Source organism: Phyllobates terribilis, unplaced genomic scaffold, assembly GCF_046119375.1.
Source record: "Phyllobates terribilis strain yellow unplaced genomic scaffold, ASM4611937v1 Scaffold_8__6_contigs__length_399053987, whole genome shotgun sequence".
Taxonomy (NCBI): domain Eukaryota; kingdom Metazoa; phylum Chordata; class Amphibia; order Anura; family Dendrobatidae; genus Phyllobates; species Phyllobates terribilis.
The window spans coordinates 155,736,649-155,746,878 of NW_027362768.1; positions in this window are offsets into that span (position 1 = coordinate 155,736,649).

Here is a 10,230-nt window from a genome sequence, read left to right on the forward strand (position 1 = left end):
TAGGTCTGTGGCCTGTGGGGCGTTAGCTGCGAATTTCCGCTTTCGTTCAAAGGTCTGGGATATGGACAATTGAACGCTGCGGTGGGACTTGGACGTTGATGCTGTTTCTTGAGAAACTGCCATAACAAGTGAAGACTGAGAGGAGGGGGCATCTTTACATGCAGTATGGACAGGGGATTGCCTTGCACACACAACAGGGGGTTCTATTGCACGCACAACAGTGGAAGAAGCAGTGGTGACACCCGCTGACACTGGTCGTGGACCCTGGGTTTCGCCCCACAAAGTCGGGTGCTTTGCTGCCATGTGCCTGATCATGCTGGTGGTGGTCAGGCTGGTAGTTTTGTCATCCCTGCTGATGCTAGCATGGCAGGTGGAACATATGGCCTTTTTGGGGTTATCAGCAGAGTCTTTAAAAAAATTCCAGACTCTGGAAGACCTACCGCTTGAACTGGCAACGTCCCTCGTGTTGGTGTTACGGGGAACGGTTGCCTGCCTTCTGTCTGCGGCCATCACACTGCTTCTTCCTGCCTGTTGGGGTACTCTGCCTCCCTCCCCCTGTGTGCTGCTGGCCTCACTCTGCATGTCCTCCTTCCACGTTGGGTCAGTTACTAGATCATCCACCACCTCCTCCTCTTCCACTTGCGCACCACGATCCTCCTCCTCACTTCCTGGCAATTGTGTCTCGTCATCGTCCACCTCTTGTGACAGATTGCCAACGTCGACTTCCTGTGGCCGTGGCTGTTCAAATATTTGGGCATCGCAACATGGGATCTCCTCTTCCACCACTTCAAGCGTATCAGACGAGGGGCCCAAATATGGAAATGGACCAGTGAACAGCTCTTCAGAGTGTCCAAGTGTGGGATCACTTGCTGTCTGACGACACTCGGCATGGTGGGAGGAAGGAGCATCAGGGTGAGGAGGAGTATGCGGTCGAGACTCACGGCTACTAAGAGTTGACCGTGTGGAAGACAGACCGGAGGTGGTGGTGCCCAGGTAACTGGAAGTATTGTCTGCTATCCAATTAATAACCTGTTCACACTGATCAGTTCTCAATACTGGTGTTGTTCTGTGCTTCCCTAGTAATTCGGTCAAGAAGTGGGAGCGAGAAGATGTGGCTGTTGGTTGTGGCACATTTTCACCTTGGCCACGGCCCCGTCCTCTGCACGAACCATCACCAGAATGTCCACTTCCACGTCCCTTGCCACGCGCCTTGCCCATTGTAAATTAAGTAAAATAGCTTACACTTGCACTATCAATGGAAAAAGGGTAATAAAGAGTAGATTAGAACCGTGGAAGAGGAAAACCACAGTTATTGTTTACTGGGGTATACCACACTTTTTTAAATAGAGATATTTGCAGCTGAACAGTGAGCGACACACTCAAACTGTTTTTTTTAGATACAAATGGCCCAAAAGTGGATAATACAGAGGTTTGTAACGTGGAACTGCAAAAACACACTTGTATTTCTCGGGCCTACACCAGACTATTATCAACAGATATATTTGTGTCTGAAAAATCAGGGAGACACTATTATTATTTTTATACAGCAAAAAATGCCAAAAACAGGATAATAGAGATGTTTTACCGTGGAACATCAAAACCACAGTAATAATTTACTGGTGTATACCAGGCTTTTTAAAATATATATATATATTTGCAGCTGAACAGTGAGCGACAAACTCAAACTGTTTTTTTTAGATACAAATGGCCCAAAAGTGGATAATACAGAGGTTTGTACCGTGGAACTGCAAAACCACACTTGTATTTCTCGGGCCTACACCAGACTATTTTCAACAGATATATTTGTGTCTGAAAAATCAGGGAGACACTATTATTATTTTTATACAGCAAAAAATGCCAAAAACAGGATAATAGAGATGTTTTACCGTGGAACATCAAAACCACAGTAATAATTTACTGGTGTATACCAGGCTTTTTAAAATATATATATATTTGCGTCTGAACAGTGAGCGACTGACGCGCCCCCTGGGCCTGTGCTGTGCAGGGGGATACCCGGAGCCGGATCGCTGGGGGTTGTAGTTCTCCATGGCGGTGACCCGGTCCGTGCCCAGGGCGGTCAAACCAGTGGCGGTCTTAAGTAATAACAATGTCCGACTACGCCACCCGTGGATTGCGGTCAGTGGGGACCGCCGCTGCGCTGCCGACCGCTGAGACTGATGTTGTTTGCGCAGCCGAGTATGGGATAACTCCCCACGGGAGAAGTATTGCCTCAGGGCACCTAATGTGGATGATGGGAGTGATGGTGTGAGCGTCCCAGTAGTAATGATGCTGGTGCGGCAATGAAACACAGAGACGTGTGGTGCAGTTCAGGGTCTTTACTGATGGTATAAGGCAGACCCTCCCGGGAGTACTGGTTAGCAGTAGGGGCCTGGTCAGTCTGTGAGCAAGCAGGATCTCCCCTGGCCACGTGGAGTTGTAGGCCTCCCCGACTATCTGCACTCTTTCCTGGCTACCTTGCTCTATGCGGGTAGAAGTAGCCCACGTCCCTGAGTATACCGTGTGGTGCTCACCCGTATGGCCGGTGACTTGGGGCCTTCCGTTAGCCTCCGCTTCACGATGGCGGTGCTGGTCCCTTGCTTGTGACCGTGCCTTCGGGTTTCTAAGGCCAGAGGACATGGAATCCCCTGCCGGTTGGATTCTGCTGCTGGACCTGGATGTCCCCACAGCCTCGGACTCCGTGTCCGGGTTAGTGTCTTCAGCCAAGGCGAGCTTTCTAGCTTCCAGCCTCTGGCACTCGCTCCTGCTCCTACAGAGCTCCTGTTGTCACTTTCCCTGTGTCTGCTGTCCTCCAGACCTAACTGCGTCTCTGTCTGGGACTTCACTCCAGGCTCTGACTACCTTAATCCCGCCCCAGACCCAGTTTATAAGGGCAGATTCCTCCCCTCCCAGGTCTGGGTGGGCCGTGTTGCATGCTTAGGGCTCCTGACCAGAGAAACCTCCCACTTGCTCTCAGACATAATATCTCTATTACTGTGGTAACCAGACCCCTGGGGTGCCACATTCCCCCCTAGTAAATTTTAGTACTCCGGGACTAAACACATTTTTTTTTTTTTAAAGAAACATAAATGCAGGGTATAACAATAACACAATAACATATTTACAAGAAGCTTTAGTTCTTTAAAGGTCACGGCGTGTCCGCAACCGGGTGTCCATACCACCCAAGGTGAATTTTTAAGCGAGGTAGTGGACCTGTCCAAAGCAAACCCCTTGCGTTGGCCTTGGGCGTGGCTGCAAGGCTGGAGCTAGCTACTTTGGGCCGCAAGTAGGCCAAACCAGACAGGTTTTCTCTTCCGCGGCCGTCTTCGCAAGAGGCACCAAGGTGCAACTATCTACAAAACTGTTCCGGTTATCCAGTGTCCATAACCTGTTAGTCCAAATAAATCTGCAGGGTAACTGAGAAACATAATTAATAACAGGCAACAAACATAAACCATAAATATTTTCAAGAAACAGGTAAATTTACAGTGCATTACTTTATATTCTCCAGCGAGCGGGCATCTGACCTCTAGTGACTCTAGTGGACCTACGGAGCTCACTAACTGGTCCTGAACTACAGGGTGTAGGAGGTGTTATGGGCAAGCTGGGCAGCTGTCTGCGCACTCTTTGGCTCACTAGGGGCACGGCAGGCTCACTACTAGCAGAGGGTTGATTCTCCTGGGCTGCTGGTGTGGATTCTTCTGCCTCCTGGGCCGGCTGCTCTTCCAGCTCTACCTGGTCTTCTGTAGGCACTTGAGGGGCTGGCTGGAGAAAGGTGAGGACGGTAACCACGATAGCGTTGTTTACTTGTGTCCAGGACCGGGGAAAGTCTCCGAGTACGGTGGTGATCATTTCCTCCTTTTCCTCTACGGGTTGAGGGTCTTCCTGATCTTCATCCGTGCTTTGCAACTTCTCGGGGCACTTTTTCAGATGGTCTCTGGAGACAGTGGCTGTGGTCTCTCCTCCATCCTTGCTGATGACGTACACCTTTGGATTATTGTGGCTTGAGGGCAGTACGGTGTACGGGTCCTTTTCCCACTGGTCGTCCAACTTATGGAGCCGCCTTTTTCTTTTCAAGACCTGCTCTCCAGGTACCAGGGGAACAGCGGGAGCATGTTGGTTATAAGTCCTCTCCTGCCTTTCTCTTGATTGGCAGAGACTTCGCTCGACGCTCTCCTGTACTTTCCGGTACTGTTGCTGCCGTTCTGTATCCCAGTCTGCTTCTGGCGAGGTGTCCTCGGGTATCAGGACTCCCATATCCAGGTCAACAGGCAGCATACCAGGTCTTGCTCGCATTAGGTAAGCCGGGGTACAGTTGGTGGAACCTACCGGGATGTGGTTATACAGGTCCACCAGATCGGGCAGTTTCTCAGGCCACAGACTGCGTTCTTCCAGGGGCAATGTTTTTAGCAGATCTATCACCACCTGGTTCATCTTCTCGCAGAGTCCATTGGTTTGGGGGTGATAGGGCGTTGTTCTTATCTTCTTGCAGCCATACAGGTTGCAGAACTCCTGGAAGACCTCCGCTTCGAAGGCTGGTCCTTGGTCCGTCAGCACTTGGTCCGGGTACCCGTGTGGGCGGCAGAAGTGCAGCTGGAAGGCTCTAGCTGCTGTTTGTGCTGTTAAGTCTTTGACGGGGACCACCACTAAGAATCGGGAGTAGTGATCCACGATGGTTAGGGCGTAGACATACCCGCTTCTGCTTGGAGCCAGTTTAACATGGTCCAGAGCGACCAGTTCCAGCGACTGCCTGGTGATGATGGGCTGCAGGGGAATCCTCTGGCTGGCACGGTCCCTTCTTCTTAGATTGCACGGGCCACAATCTCTACACCACCTCTCAATGGCTCCTCTCATGCCTATCCAGTAGAACCGTTCGCGCAGCAGGAACTCCAGCTTCTTCCATCCGAAGTGCCCTGCCCCATTGTGGTAGGCCTCAAGCACCATAGCTGCGTCCCGTCTCGGTACCACCACCTGCCAGATCAGCTCATGTGTCCGGGAATTGACCATTCTGCGGCACAACTTCTCCTTGTAGAGAAACAGTTTGCTCTTCTCCATCCACAGTTGCTTGGTCTCTTCCGGAGTGTCTGGGTCCAGGCGGGCGTCAGCCTGGGTCAGCATCTCCTTCACCAGACGGACTGCGGGGTCACTGTCTTGCGTCTCCGCCCAGTTGTAGTGGGGTAAGGGGTTGAACGTAGCGGATCGCTGGCCCCTCACATGGTGGGAATACTGGGTAATCCCATGACGGTGAAACGCAGGGAGTTCGATCTCTTCCAATTCTTCAGGATCCTCCCCTTCGTCCGGTAGGTTTGGCATCCTGGACAGGGCGTCTGCCCGGTATTTGATCGTGAACTCAAAATTGGACAGGCGGGCCATCCATCTCTGCTCCAGGGCACCCAGTCTTGCAGTGTCCAGGTGTGTCAACGGGTTGTTGTCCGTGTACACGGTGAACCTGGAAGAGGCAAGGTAATGCTTGAAACGTTCGGTTACTGCCCACACCAGGGCCAGGAACTCTAGCTTGAACGAGCTGTAATTCTCAGGGTTTCTTTCCGTGGGTCGCAGTTTTCGGCTGGCGTAAGCAATTACCCGTTCTCTCCCCTGCTGGATCTGGGACAGTACGGTTCCTAGCCCGATGTTGCTTGCGTCCGTGTAGAGGATAAAGGGCTGGCTGTAATCAGGGTACGCCAGGATTTCATCCCCCGTGAGGGCCATCTTCAGCTGGCGGAAGGACTTCTCTTCCAGCTTTTCCCATTTGAAGGGTGGCTTCTGGTTTTTGGCCTTCCTGGACTGGCCTATCAGGAGGTCCTGCATAGGAGCTGCCTTCTTGGTAAAACCGGGAATGAATCTTCGGTAGTAGCCTACCAACCAGAGGAACTGCCGAACTTCCTTTATGCTGGATGGTCTTGGCCAGTCCTTAATCACGGTGATCTTGTCAGAGTCGGGGGCCACTCCGTCAGCACTCACCACGTGTCCCAGGTACTGTACCTTTTGCTTCAGTAGATGACACTTTGAGGGTTTTACCTATAGGCCAGAGTTTGCCAGGGCTTCAAACACTTCTGCCAGGTGTTCCAGATGGTCCTCATAGGTCTTGGAATAGACGATGACGTCGTCCAGGTATAGTAGGACCGTCTCGAAGTTCCGGTGCCCCAGACAGCATTCCATCAACCGTTGGAAGGTTCCTGGTGCGTTGCAGAGCCCAAACGGCATACAGTTAAATTCGCTGAGTCCCATCGGGGTGGTGAATGCGGTCTTCTCCCGGTCCGCCTCTGCTACAGGAACCTGCCAGTACCCGCTAGTGAGATCCAAAGTAGAGAAGAAGTTAGCAGATTTTAATGCAGCTAAGGACTCTTCTATCCTTGGTAACGGGTACGCATCTTTGTGTGTGATACGGTTGACCTTCCTGTAGTCTACACACATTCTCATGGTGTTGTCTTTCTTTTTCACTAAGACTAGTGGAGCTGCCCAGGGGCTACAGCTGTCCCTAATTACCCCAGCCTCCTTCATGTCTTTTAGCATCCCCTTGGCGTGTTGATAGTGTGCAGGGGGTACGGGTCGGTATCTCTCCTTTATGGGAGGATGGTCTCCCGTTGGGATGTGATGTTCTACCCCCTTTACTCGCCCAAAGTCTAACGGGTGTTTGCTAAACACTCTCTCGTACTCTTGAACCACCCGATAGACTCCCTGTTTTTGGTGTGAGGGAGTGGAGTCAGTTCCCAAATGCAGTTGCTGACACCAGTCCTCCATTGGTTTCTTAGAGCCGTTACCTTCCTCTGGTTGAGATGGAGGCAAGGGTTCCACGGCCTGTACAGAATTCTGGTTTATGGTGAACAATTTGGCTAGCGTGGCATACCGGGGCCGGTATACTTCTCTCTCCCTGATATTGATGATGCGGACGAGCACCCTCCCATGGCGTACATCGACCACCCCCCGTGCTGTCAAAATGGTGGGTCTACTGTCTGAGTAGACGGGTTCTACCATTGCTTGGTAGTCTCTACCTCTTAGACCAATAGCTGCCCGGCACCAAATCATCATCTCACTTTTTGGGGGCATGGCAATAGGGAACGGGTCACACATTCTCACGCTACCTATCTCACCACCAGATAGTTCCACTTGTTGCCGCTTCATCAGTGCCCGGATCTCTTTTTGGAGGACACGCTGCTGGCTGGAACTGGCGTTCTTGGCAACCTGTTGCAAAATAAGAATCACCTCTGCAAGACAGTTTTCAATTACGTTAGTACCTAGGGTTATCTTTGGGTGACTCTCGCGACGGTTAATGTCCACAATGATCAGTCCTTGTGCCGGCAGTTCAACTATACCGACCTTGATGGTCACTTCCTTAAATCCTATCTGTGGCACGGGCTGACCATTGCTGGCGATGATACTCAGGTCGTCATCTGGGTAGCGGGTTATGTCCGAGTCATTCCAGTACTGCTTAAAGAGCACGTACGGGATGGTGGTCACCTGTGACCCAGTGTCTAGTAGGGCACTCATAGGAATGCCATCCAGTACCACAGGCAAGATTGGACGTCCCCCTACGTATTTATCACGCCAGTTTGATGGGCCTGATGATCTTATGCCTGGGGGTTGGCCCTCTACCCCAGGTTGTGCCCGTTTAAATGACAGTACCTTGCCATATGTCCGGGTTGATTGCAGCGGCGGCAGATGGGTCGTCCGTCCTCGTTGTACCGGTCGCTGGGTCTTCCTCTGGCCGGTGGGGTCCTCCTCAGTCGGCGCCACGGGACGTCCTCCGGTCCGGATGCCAGCTGGATCTTTTCTGGAGAAGAGACCTGTAAAGACTGCACAGTTCTGGTTAGAGCGGCAACACTCTTAGTCAGCTCTTGGACCTGATGGGGCAGGTCTGTTGCCGGGTTATTGTTCAAAGCCTGCGCATCAGCTCCCACAGGCCCTGCAGACAAGGGCGCCGCGTCCTAGTGATAAGTGATAGCAGGGCGCCTGTGGGTCACAGCGCCACCTGGTGCCGGTTCTCGGAGCACCCGGATGGCTCTGTCCTTGAACTGTGCAAAGTCCAGGTCAGGGTCCTGTAAGGCCATTGCCCGCAACTGGGTTCGGTGGGCATTGCACAGTAGACCCTCAATAAATTGTTCGGTCAACAGCTTGTCTTCATTCCCCACGCTGTCAGGGTCTGCCTGCTTAATGGCTCTCAGGGCCTCTTGTAGGTTTAGGGCATAGTCTCTTATACTTTCATGTGCCCGTTATTGGCACCCGTAAAATCTGAGCTTCATTTCGGCTGAGGTGCGGGTATCAAATGTGTCTTTCAGCTGGGCTAGTGTCTCTCTGACAGTCCTCTTTTTCCCAGGTGACCAGGACTTTACCTCCCTTTGGGCTGCCCCGATTAACTGGGCCACCAGGATGCTCACTTTTTGCTCTTCTGTGAGGGGGTATACCTGGAAGAGGCTATCAAGTCTTTCCCTAAAGTCACTCAGGGTATGTGACTCCCCTGAGTACTGGGGTAGCCAGGTTGCCCCCGGGATATAGGGCATGGTGAATGGCATGACTGCTGCAGCGGTTGCGCTGGCGGTGGCTGTGGCAGTGGAGCTCCCCTCGGTGTCCGACATCCTCCTTCCCCCCTAGTGGACCGTGGCCTACCTTGCGATGCTCTTCTTCCGTAGGCCGCGGCTCCGCAGTCGATCGTCGGGGTTGAGGACCTAGCGTCGCGCTCCGATGACATCAGCATCGCTCTTCCTCCCTTCCAGGACCTTGCGCAGCGTCAGAGCGTGGGGCGGAGCGTGGGGCGGAGCTTCGGATCTCGCGCGCTTTCGGCGTCCACGCCCCTCTTCTTCCCGCGTGGCGTCCGAAGGCGGGAAGCAGCTGCTGATGGCGGGAAGAAGGCAGAAGACGGCAGGAAATGGTCCAAGATGGCGTATGATGGCGGGAATCGGCTCCGGATGGCGGGAAACTACTCCGGACGGCGGGAAACTTCACCACAGGTAAGTTCAAAGTCTTTTTCAGGCACGCAGTACCCGGTGGTTGCGGGCACGAAATCCTGCCGACTACGCCAAAGTTGACGCGCCCCCTGGGCCTGTGCTGTGCAGGGGGATACCCGGAGCTGAATCGCTGGGGGTTGTAGTTCTCCGTGGCGGTGACCCGGTCCGTGCTCAGGGCGGTCAAACCAGTGGCGGTCTTAAGTAATAACAATGTCCGACTACGCCACCCGTGGATTGCGGTCAGTGGGGACCGCCGCTGCGCTGCCGACCGATGAGGCTGATGTTGTTTGCGCAGCCGAGTATGGGATAACTCCCCACGGGAGAAGTATTGCCTCAGGGCACCTAATGTGGATGATGGGAGTGATGGTGTGAGCGTCCCAGTAGTAATGGTGCTGGTGCGGCGATGAAACACAGAGACGTGTGGTGCAGTTCAGGGTCTTTACTGATGGTATAAGGCAGACCCTCCCGGGAGTACTGGTTAGCAGTAGGGGCCTGGTCAGTCTGTGAGCAAGCAGGATCTCCCCTGGCCACGTGGAGTTGTAGACCTCCCCGACTATCTGCACTCTTTCCTGGTTACCTTACTCTATGCGGGTAGAAGTAGCCCACGTCCCTGAGTATACCGTGTGGTGCTCACCCGTATGGCCGGTGACTTGGGGCCTTCCGTTAGCCTCCGCTTCACGATGGCGGTGCTGGTCCCTTGCTTGTGACCGTGCCCTCGGGTTTCTAAGGCCAGAGGACATGGAATCCCCTGCCGGTTGGATTCTGCTGCTGGACCTGGATGTCCCCACAGCCTCGGACTCCGTGTCCGGGTTAGTGTCTTCAGCCAAGGCGAGCTTTCTAGCTTCCAGCCTCTGGCACTCGCTCCTGCTCCTACAGAGCTCCTGTTGTCACTTTCCCTGTGTCTGCTGTCCTCCAGACCTGACTGCGTCTCTGTCTGGGACTTCACTCCAGGCTCTGACTACCTTAATCCCGCCCCAGACCCAGTTTATAAGGGCAGATTCCTCCCCTCCCAGGTCTGGGTGGGCCGTGTTGCATGCTTAGGGCTCCTGACCAGAGAAACCTCCCACTTGCTCTCAGACATAATATCTCTATTACTGTGGTAACCAGACCCCTGGGGTGCCACACGACACACTCAAACTGTTTTTTTTAGATAAAAATGGCCCAAAAGTGGATAATACAGAGGTTTGTACAGTGGAACTGCAAAACCACACTTGTATTTCTCGGGCCTACACCAGACTATTTTCAACAGATATATTTGTGTCTGAAAAATCAGGGAGACACTATTTTTTTT